Raw genomic sequence first — 11,531 nt, 5'->3', positions numbered from 1 at the left:
TTAGCAGCTCTGCATTAACTGGGCCATTTTCACCATCAGGCTGTGGTTGCTGGTCTCCCTGTCTCTCTGCCTCTCTGCTGGGGAGTTCTGGGGAGGCTGAGAGGCTGGGAGGCTGGCAATAGTACCCCTCTGCCTGCCCCTGCACATTATTTTGTGAACTCACAGGTAGCCTAATTCCAAACTTGAATTAACAGAACTTTCTCTCATTTCTAAATTGGGAATAGAACCTCTTGTCTCAAGCACAGTCCTGCAATGGGAGGGGGTTTTCATCTTCCCTCAGTTTTTTCATAGTTACTTCTTTCTCTCTCCTAGCTGGCTAACAGGATCCAGTTGGAAGAACTGCTTCATTTGTTTCTTAGGACCATCTTAATAAAGTACCACAAACACAGTGATTTAAGCAACACATATTTCTCATATCAGAGCTCTGAGGTGTAGAAGTCTAAGTTGAGTAGTAGGCAGGGTTGGACCTTTGGAGCTGTGAGGCAGAATCTCCTCCATGTGGTGGTTTGCTGGAAATCTCTGGCATTCCTTGGCTAATAGATGTGCCACCCCTATCTCTGTATCATCCCCGTAATATTCTTTCCAGGAGCTTGATGCCTTTTCATGTGCATTTTTACTCAAGTCTTTTGGGACACACCTAGCTGTGCTCAAGGCTTACTCCTGCCTCTGAGCTCCAACACCATTTCTGGTAGTGCTTGGGTAGTGCTCTGTACCATCATATGTGGTACAGAGTATTGAACCAGAGTCAACTTTATGCAACGCATGTGCCTCAGTCCCTTTACTATCTCTTTAGCCCTTCCAATAGCTTTCTGTCTCTTTCTTTCTTTCTTTCTTTCTTTCTTTCTTTCTTTCTTTCTTTCTTTCTTTCTTTCTTTCTTTCTTTCTTTCTTTCTTCCTTCCTTCTCCCTCCCTCCCTCCCTTCCTTCCTTCCTTCCCTTCCTTCCTTCCTTCCTTCCTTCCTTCCATCCTTCCTTCCTTCCTTCCTTCCTTCCTTCCTTCCTTCCTTCTGTCTTTCTTTCTGGAGCACATTGGGGTCAGAAGGATAATACAGTGAGTAGGGCACTTGCTTGAGGGACCATATGGGATGCTGGGGATCAAACTTAGGTGTATGTGGCCAACTTAAGTTCGATCCCCAGCATCCCATATGGTCCCCCAAGCTCTTCCCAGAGTGAGCCCTGAGTGCATAGCCAGGTGTAAACCCTGAGCAGTACTGGATGTGAACCCCCTCCCCAAGTAATAACAGCAAAAAAGAGTAAGCATATCAGTCATAGTAGGTTAGGAGACAACTCAATTCTACTATGATATTTTCTTAAGTAGTTACATGTATGATGATAGTAGTTTCAAGTAAGAACATATTTGAGATTTGGGGTAGCTGAATTTCAGCATTTGAATAGAATTACATGATTAAGCCCACTATAATTAGCAAGTTGATTGCATTTACTTACATTAAATGGTGCTATTTTGGACCAGCTTTGACTTTCTGGACCTAGGAACAATTTTTTTCTTCTTGTGTATGTATTTGTTTTTATTAAATCAACCTGAGATGAACAGTTACAAAGTGTCCATGATTAGGTTCCAATCATACAATGTTCCAACACCTTTTCCTTCACCAGTGTACATTTCCTACCATCAATGTCCCCTATTTCCCTTCTTCAACCCCATTCCCCAGTCTGCCTCTACTGCAGACACTTTCTTTTCTCTCTCTCTCTCTCTCTCTCTCTCTCTCTCTCTCTCTCTCTCTCTCTCTCTCTCTCTGATATCATAGTTTGTGGTACAGGTACTGTAAGGTTATCATGTATATTCCTTTACCTACTTTAAGCCCTCAGTTCCCGTCCAGAGTTATCATTTCTACTGTCATTGTCATAGTCATTCCTTCTCTATCCTAGTCGCCCTCTCTCCCTCTCCTCTACTTGTGATAAGCTTCCAACTGTAGGCCAGTCCTCCTGACCCTCATTTCTAGGAACTATTTTGATCTGGTCTGTTTTCTTAAAAATAAATCTTTCAGTCATGGGCATGCCATTTCACATAACCTTCTAAGTCATATCCATTCCAGCTTGCCAAGCTGCTCCCTTCAAGTTGTTCACTTTGAACCAACAGAAAGCTGCCAGATAGAAAGGGCACATGGAAGTGGAATTTCAGTCTGAGTTTCACTGAAACCAACAATGCAGGTTGACTTGGAGGCTGTGCACACTCAGATAAAGAAGGTAACTTTTGTTTTTAGTGAAATGTTACTAGGGCCTGGGAGACAGCTTGATGGGTTGGAGCACTAGCTTTGCATGCAGGAGCCCTGAGCACGGCCTAAAGTGGCCCAAAAGTTTAAAAAAATGTACACAAAGGATTGTACCTCTTGGGGTACATATTCTCAGAGGATGTCATTTTTCACCCCCTTTCAAAATAAAGTGCAGTCTAGCAATCCTCTGGCTAGCATCCAGCCTCATGGCTCACTTTACCTGGGCAGGCCTAGCAAGGAGATCATTAGTTACTCTTGGCTCAGCCCTTGGGCAGCTAGAGTTGCACATCCCACAATGCTGCATTAAAGTCCTTCTACCTTCAGCTGCCCTGAGATTAGTGACCAGCATACATAAGTGCATGTGGAATCTGTAACTGACCACCACAGGCAAAAAGGCCAGGGAGAAAGCAAAGACAAGGGCTCCTTCAGATGGCCAAGTGGCCATGAACATAGGAATTCATGGGACTGTGCCTTGGGTGGATGCAAAGTGAAGAACTTTCCAGAAAAAAAAAACTTCAAAGTTCTATTCAGTTATTTTTATTGAGAGCACTTTCTGGTCACTATGATATGGGACATAGTGAGGTCTGGATACTGGCAAGCCCCAGCTCTGCCCTTCACAGGGGAGGCAAACTAGAGAATGGAGGATCTTTAATTTCTGCCAGTGAGGCAGAGCAGTGGGTCTGGGTTGCAGAATGAAGGAGAGACATTAAATAAGGCTGGATGGAGGCTGGGGAGGGTGTGGTGGTGAGCGGTGCTGAGTAGAGAAATCAGGTCTAGCGCATCCAGGATTCTTCACGCTTATTGAGACGAACTTGGCAGAACGAGAAACCTCCGGGGAGGAAGTTAAGGCTCACTCCTTTGCTCTTAAAGTTTGTGTATGTTCTGGGGACAATTCTCCAAAATCTTGCTCCATGAAAAAGACGTTACACAGCCGAATGGATTTTGAAAAGGATTCCAAGCATTATCAACGTGATCACTCCCTAGGGCCTGAGGCCAGTGCTACAGGAGGCCAGTGCAGGCCCACGGCACAGAAGCCAAGCCACGAAGATGCTGGGGATGGACTAATTGGCAGAGGGGAAAACAGTGGGAAGCCTGGTTGGAACTGGACATACAAGCAGCAACAGAGGGAGAGCAGAGAAATCTTCCAAGTTTTATAAAGTGTGTCCAGTCACCTATCTAACCCAGAGATCCTAGACAATGCATTTCAAGCTCAAGGCCTTATGTTTGGAGCAATGTTTGGGGGTGTCTGAGACCAGAGAAGGGTCTAATTATACTGGGGACAAGTTATGCGGTGCAGCCCAAGGGGAAGCACATGAGAAATTCAGGTCCAGAGATCAGCTCCAGGACCCCTTACTCAGTCAAAATCTTTCTTTCTTTAGGGGCCACAGTCTGGTGCTCAGGGCTTACTCCTAGTTCTACACTCAGTGATCACTTCTGGCAGGCTTGGGATCCATATTTGGTGCCTGGGACCCAACGTGGGTTTGCAACAGGTAAAGCCCCACTGTACTATCTCTCCCACCCCAATGTTTTAATCTCTTGTCCCTAGATGTTATTGGAAGGATGTGGGATTATTTATTGTTAGATTTTAGCCAGCAAGATGGTGAGCTGGGTTGCTTGCTAACCCCGCTCACCATTTTGCTCTGGATTACGCGCGATTCAGCACGCGGAGCATGGAATTCTGAGTGTGATCCCTGCTGGAATTCTGTGAGTGATTCCTGCTGGACATTACTGGCTATTTTGTGGGATTAAGAGAGAGTGGCATCGGTGGGGCGAGGAGAGACTGTTAGGACGCGGATTATGATCTCCTTTGAATGACAAAGAGACTCCAGAGACTGCAAACAGCAAGCAAGGTTTATTGTAAGACTGGCTAATCAGAGTTGAGCCGCCTACACAGACACGCAGGTCAGTTAGGTGAGGCAAGACCCCGAACTTCTTCAAAGGGGATCTTATATAGACCTTCACTGGCCATTACAGCAAAGCCAGCACATTTCATAGCCAATAGATTTGTAACAACATAGACTTTCTTAACCAATCCATTTAAAAGTACATCACTCCTTAGCCTATAGATTCAAAGATCAGCATTTACGTACACAGGCATTGTGGCTAGTGGGCATCTGGTAACTTGGACATTTGGTTATCACCTGGCTTCCTTTGATTCTCAGCTCATGGATCCTGCGTTCCAGTGGAGGTGGATAAGGGAAAAGTTCCTAACAGAGGTAATAGATAAGGAAGGCCAACAAATGGTTTCCGAATTTACATCCCAGCAGGGGAGAGTCAACAAATGGTTTCAGAATTCCCAATAAGCAAGGGCTTCATAGCTAAGGCTCTACTAAGGAGGGGACAGGAAAGGGAGAGTTACTAATTTAGTAGAGTTTTAATTCTGGAATCTCCCTCAGGGTCCCAAGGGACCTTACAAGACTGAGGCTGTGCTGGCAGCATTACAAACCTTCCCAGGCTGGGCCAAGTCACAACACCATCGAGCATGGAACAGCGACAGCAGCCCGAGCAGTGATTTGTCCACTGCAGGACGCTGTCTGCCAACCACCAAGTGACTTGGGACTCATCACAGGTGTTCAACCTGACACAGACCCTATGAGATGGGATCTTGCTCTGCCAGTTATTCAACAACCTCTGGGCACACTCCATCCACCTCAAGGAGACTAACCTGAGGCTGCAGATGCCCCAGGCGCTGCCTAGAGACACAGGCAGGTGCGTGTTGTCAGCACATAAATTGTTACAACAGGCCGGTCACCAGGAGCTTACTTTTGGTAGACTGGGAACGCTGCAGGGACAATTAGAGATCACCCCAAAAGCCTCCATCTTCCCTCCGGAGAGCCCAGCAAGTTACCGAGGGTATCCAGCCTGCAAGGCAGAGTCTGGCAAGCTACCCATGACGTACCAAATATGCCAACAACAGTAGCTAAAATGGGTCTCATTTCCTTAACCCGGAAGGAGTCTCCAGCTGAGTTGGGAAGAATGAGAGCGCTTGTACTAAGCAGACAGAGTGCAAGTTAACGGGTGGGAAGGCTCCCCGCAAGCAGCTGTCCACCAAGGTGACCCGCAAGAGTATGCCAGGCCCGGGTGGCGTGAAGAAGCCTCACCGCGCTACCAGCCCAACACTGTGGCACTACTCAAAATCTGCCAGCTGCAATTCCAGCAGCTGGTGCGCGAGATTGTGCAGGACTTTAAGACCAACCTGCGCTTGGCCGTCATGGTGCTGCAGGAGGTGTGCAAGCGCTACCTGGTGGGGCTCTTTGAGGACACCAACCTCTGCACATTCCCCACCAAGCGTGTCACCATTATGCCCCAAGGACATCCAGCTGGCATGCTGCATCCTCTAAGAGAGAGGATAAAGTTTACGATGCTAAAATCTCTGGGCTGGGACAAATGGAGCTGCTACTGGCGCCCGCCCGCCCAAGTAATTAATGATTAATGAGATGGCAGTGACAGTAACAGATTTTAGCAATGCTTAAATTAAATTAAAATGCTTAAATTAAATTAAAAAATGCACAGGTATATCTTCTGCCGCTTGTTCCCTGGGTAGGTTGATTGCAAAGCAGCAATAGTCTTTAAACTCTATCACCTATGCATTTGCTCCGGGAGTTGTTTGTTTTGCAGGCAGATAGGTGGGGACCCCAGGTAATAAACTTTTGGTATACAACTAAATTTAAGAAAAGATTGCCTAGCCCTGGGATAGCCCAAAGGCATGAAGGCAACATTCCTTTGAAATACAAATCTTGAGCTCTTTGAAGATGAGAACCTGAGGCACCACCTAGATACAGAAATCTGAGGCCTCATCCAGAAAAGGGTGGATCCTTCAGAAAAGGAGCTACAAAGGAATCTAAGAAATTATGAGGAAGCCATCAATAGTGCAAGGGAGGAGATTATAAAGATATGAGAGACCAGGAAACCACCAACTGTGAGGGCTTTCCTGTGATAATACCCAGATTAACTGTTATGAATGCACAGCTCAGGAAAAAAACATTTGGAAGAATTGTTTGAAAGCTTCTCCCAAAAGCTACTCAGGGGCTTGCTCTTCAAATTTCCCCCTCAATATGTATCTAACTTGCTTTTCTCTTTGATAGTTTTTAAGGCTGGAGCGATAGCACAGCGGGTAGGGCGTCTGCCTTGCACGCAGCCAACATGGCCGACCCGAGTTCGATTCCTCCGCCCCTCTCGGAGAGCCCAGCAAGCTACCGAGAGTATTCGATATGCCAGACACAGTAACAACAAAGTCTCCAATGGAGACGTTACTGGGCCCGCTTGAGCAAATCGATGATCAACAGGAGGGACTTTACTTTACTTTACCACTCTGGGAAAGCCCAGTTCCCTCTGGGTCACACACTTCCTCTTTCTCTCCCTTCATGTCTTTTTAAGTAAGTTTTATTCAGTAAAAATTGTCTTGCTTCACTCTTTTGCCTCCCCCTGAAATTCTTTGCTGTGAGGGAAAGACAAAGGACTTGGAAGGCCTGAGCAGAGGTTAGGATGGACTTTCCTGCAAAGAGCAAATCCTTGGTCCAGCTTGAGTGCGTGGCTCCCTGAGTAATTGGTGGCAGGAAACATGCCCTAAGCTTGCAGAACTAGTGGCTCCCAGGAGCAGCTTGACAGCGACCTTTGGTGAGACGTGAGCTTTCGTGCTGTGCTGTGTGATTGTGTGCATTAGGGCAAAGAGGTGGAAGAAGTCTTTTCTCAATTCTGCCTTGCTGGGTCCCCTGCTTTACTGAGCCACTGGCAGCATTGTGTCAGCATTTCCTTGTTAGTGTCTAGGTCTCAGTACCTGTGTCCACTGTGTCCACTACACCTTTCAGATGTAAACTAAGCCCTGGTGCCCTCTTATCCTGGGGATTTGGTAGTATCTCCTCCCTGCAAGGATTGTCTTGACGGAGGGCCAAGCTGACAGGAAGGAAAGCGTCTATGTCAGAGGAATATACACGGTATCAAACTTTTCTTCCAGAATGACTTTCTTTGCAAGTCCTTTCCTAACCGCTTTCATATATTCTTACAGAAGATAAGACACTTAGCTGAGTGCCCGCAGTCATGAACTCAGTGCCAATTTCTTTATAAATCTGCACGATTGATCTTTCTCATCATCTCTTCCATATGCTCCAGCTGAAATTGAAGTTAAGAAGATAGGCTTTCTGTGTTAAAGGGAACTTCTCTTGGTGACAGTGCTTTATAAAATAGCTGTGTGAACCACAGTTCCTCCTGAGAACTACTGCGAGAACAATATTCATCTCCCCGCATTGTTATCTGACTTTCTGAAGGCAATTTTATTTCCTCCTTTCTTTTCTGGTTTCTTCTCTCCTCTCCCCTTTGCTCCCTTCTCCTCTCAGCCCCTCCTATCTCCACTCCCCTCCTCTCCTCTTCTCTTTTCTTCCTGCCCCCCAACCCTCTTTTGTTTTTGAACCACACTCAGCTGTGCTTAGTTCTTGCTCCTGGATCTGTGTTCAGGGATGTCTCCTGGTAAGCTCAAGAGACAATATGGGGTTCAGGGATTAAACCCATGCAGATAACATGCAAGGCAAGCTCCCTACTCACAAAACCATATTTCCAATTTGATTTTTAATGAAGACTTTTTTTAAAGTTTGTTTTCCATGTCTATGAATTAATGAATCCTTTTATGCTAACATATTGCACTTAATTGAAAATATCATTGAAGATAATGCAAGCATATTTCCATTTATAGCATAAGAGTAGTGAAAGGATATTTCCTATTCCCAGGAAATGTGTGGGAAGGGGTGGGGAGGATAGATCCCTGGTGCCTTACCTCCCATTCTATCCCCTCAGCCCCAGGAAATGTTCGTTTTGGAGTTTTTTGTTTGTTTGGGGTCCACGCCAGGCAGTGCTCCAGGCTTACTTCCGGCTCTCTGTTCAGGGATCACTCCTGGCAGGATTGGGGACCATATGGGATGCTGGGAATGGAATCCAGGTCGGCAGTGTGCAAGGCAAAACGCCTTTTACTATTTAAATGCACTTTACTATTGTTCTGCGCAGGAAATGTAGATATTTTATCTTTTATTTCAGGGTTACATCCTGTGGTACTCAGGGCTTACTACAGGCTCTGAGTTCAGGGATTGCTTCCTTTGGGGCTCAGGAGACCATATGAGTTACTAAAGACTGAACCCAGGTCAGATGCATGCAAGGCAAGCACTCTACTATCTTTTGTAGGGGGAATTGTCATCCCCCAAGTGCCCAGACACATTGTGCACAGGGTCTGGGCAGGAACCTCTTCGTGGGGTGAAGGAGGGTGGACATGCAGAGAAACACCTCCGGGAGCCGATTCAGTGATCACAGCCCAACTTTACTGCCACATACACACATTCTTATAGAGAGTCTTGACTCACAGAAGGTCCAGTCACATGAGACCTTAACACTATTGGCCTATCACTTTTTCCCTCTCTGCTTCCTCCCTGGTTCAATCCCCTTCAAGGTTATATGTTGCAGTTAGATGACTTGCTTAATGTGAACGTGAAGGTTTTTGTGTTTGAAGTGTGTACTAGGGCATCAAGTGAGGTTCAAGGCCAAACACAAGATGCAGGCGTTCTGTTTTGCTATCTCTGCCCACTTACTCCCCTTAGTGAGATTTCACTTCAGGGCCATTTTGCAACATTGGGTTTTTCCTGCTCCAGTGCCTGTCACCCTGTTCCACAATCTGTACTATCAATTACTCTAACCCCAGGATATGTAGATTTCCAAGGGAATTTTTTAAAAAGAAAAATACTGTCAACAGCATGTAAACACTCCATAATGAAAGTTATAATAATGACTTAGAGAATGGGACGTTAGACTCACGAAGCAGACTCTCCGTGTCACATGAGATGAAGGCGAGATTCTAAGATGGGTGATATTGAGAAGGGCAAGAAGATTTTTGTCCAGAAGTGCGCTCAGTGTCATACCATGGAGAAGGAAGGCAAGCACAAGAACGGGCCCAATCTCCATGGTCTGTTTGGATGAAAGACGGGTCAGGCTGCTGGATTCTCTTACACTGATGCCAACAAGAACAAAGGCATCACCTGGAATGAGGACACACTGATGGAGTATTTGGAGAATCCCAAGAAGTACATCCCTGGAACAAAAACGATCTTTGCTGGCATTAAGAAGAAGACTGAGCGGGCAGAGTTGATAGCTTACCTCAAAAGAGCTACTAATGAGTAATGGTTGGCAGCGCCTTATTTATTACAAAACAAATGTCTCATGACTTTTTTATGTGTACCATATTTCAATCCATCTCGTTCACCAGAATTAAGATCATTAGTGACCAATAGCGTATTTTTGTTGGGCAGTCCTGATTTAAATAATATTGGCTTGTGTTTTAAATGAGTATGATCAGTTTTTTTTTTTAATTTTAATGATAATTCCAGGTCAGCAAGTGCAATCACTGTCCTTTTCCAAAGACTTGATTGAACTTAATTCATCATATTCACCTTTCCAAGGGATGGAGATGGCCATCTTATACCTGTGGGAGAGTAGTTTTTGATTCAGATTTATAGAACTGGCTATATTAGTATATCTAAAGATTGAGGGTGTCACTGTCTTCTTAGGTTGTGTTTTTTAGCCTGGTTAGATTAATTGGCAATGATCTCATATCTTTTTCTTAATTATGCTGATTTGATTAAAAATCCCCTGTATCTAAAAATGTTGCCTTTCCCTTACTGAAAAGTATTTTAATGTGATATATAACATTGAATAAAGAATACTTACTTCTCACAACTTTTAGATGATCTTAAGGTCGGATGCTTTTAAAATTTAGCCTGGTGAGTTAAGAGTGGCAATTTTTGCTTGTTCTTTAGTAAAGTCAATTTGTGATGTAGTTCAGGGTTGTCTTTTAAGCAACTATTCAGAAATGCACACTAACCCTGTGTATGTAATTGATAACAGTGCTTTTGCCAATTCATTAGTAGAGGAGATATATCATTAGCAAAATTTGTAAATTATATGATCATAAGAATTAAGATGACTAAATCAAAGTCACAGATAAAAAAAAAAAAGTATGAGTAGGGTGTTTGCCTTGCACGCAGTCAACATGGCCAACCCAGTTTGATTCCCAGCATCCCATATGGTCCCCCGAGCACTGCCAGGAGTAATTCCTGAGTGCATGAGCCAGGAGTAACCCCTGAGTATTGCCGATGTGACCTAAAAAGCAAAAAACAAAAAAGTATGATAATGTCTTTCAGTGTATAAATTGTGGACTAGACCTATTTATTCTATACTTGAGTTACACAATGGTAAAGGAAATTATTAAAATATAGTTTTTTGCAACTTTACACAGAAAGATGCTTATAATAAGAATATATTCTGTCTAGTTCATTAGCATCCCCATTTCTTAATAGTGCCTACCAAATATGGGAATTATGGTGCAGGTGTTAAATGCATCACAGTCACAGTCCTCCCATTGTTCATCGATTTGCTCGAGCGGGCCCAGTAAAGTCTCCGTCGTGAGACTTGTTGTTACTGTGTTTGGCATATCGAATACGTCACGGGGAGCTTGCCGGGCTCTGCCATGTGGGCGAGATACTCTTGGTAGCTTGCCGGGCTCTCCGAGAGGGGCGGAGGAATCGAACTTGGGTTGGCCATGTTGGCTGCATGCAAAGCAAACGCCCTACTGCTGTGCTATCGCTCCAGCCTGTTAAATACTCATGTAAGCATTTATGGTATAGAAGTGCATGTGTTCCATACATATGTGAGCAATCAAAAAACATCAATTTATTCATCATGTCTCCTCTTCAATAAACCTACCACAACAAACTGTAACAAGGATGGTGACAGGATATGGCCTTAACTCTAATTCTCTCCTCATAAATTAAGAACTGTGAGAATAGTGAAATCTCTTCAGCTCAGAAACCAAGAGGTGCATATTTTTCAGCTCCTATAAGAAGTATTAGAAGTTATTTCTCATGCTTATGAGGTAAATCACATTTAATTCTAGTAATTTATAAAAACATTCATCATGCCATACACTGGGAGGTAGAAAGGACATCAGGATTGTTTAATCACATTTATTAACAATATCTGGAAAGGTCAAGTTCTTTTCTTTTTATGCTTCATTATCTTCAATGTTTCCTTTATTCTCAGGCTGATGAAAGTATGGCTTTAAGTAATATCAGTTATTGCATCCAGAAATGACGTCACCCAGAGGACTAAATTTTTGGAGCAGTTCCTTTTTTTTTCTTAAGTTTATTAAAGAACCATGGTTTACAAAGTTATTGACAGTTGTGTTTTAGTCATCTAATGTTCTAGCACCACCACCGGATCAACGTCTTCCCATCAAGGGAAACTTCTGCCCTGCAGCCTGCCACACTGA

The 11,531-nt window shown here is 44.3% G+C and overlaps 1 pseudogene; it reads left to right on the top strand.

Annotated features, from left to right (window-relative positions):
* Nucleotides 1-9,013: 9,013 nt before the first annotated feature.
* LOC130023585 (cytochrome c, somatic-like) lies at nt 9,014-9,585 on the top strand (annotated as a pseudogene).
* Nucleotides 9,586-11,531: the final 1,946 nt, after the last annotated feature.

Source organism: Sorex fumeus, unplaced genomic scaffold (assembly GCF_029834395.1).
Source record: "Sorex fumeus unplaced genomic scaffold, SorFum_2.1 ptg000024l, whole genome shotgun sequence".
Lineage (NCBI taxonomy): Eukaryota > Metazoa > Chordata > Mammalia > Eulipotyphla > Soricidae > Sorex > Sorex fumeus.
This window is presented reverse-complemented; position numbering and strand designations above follow the sequence as displayed.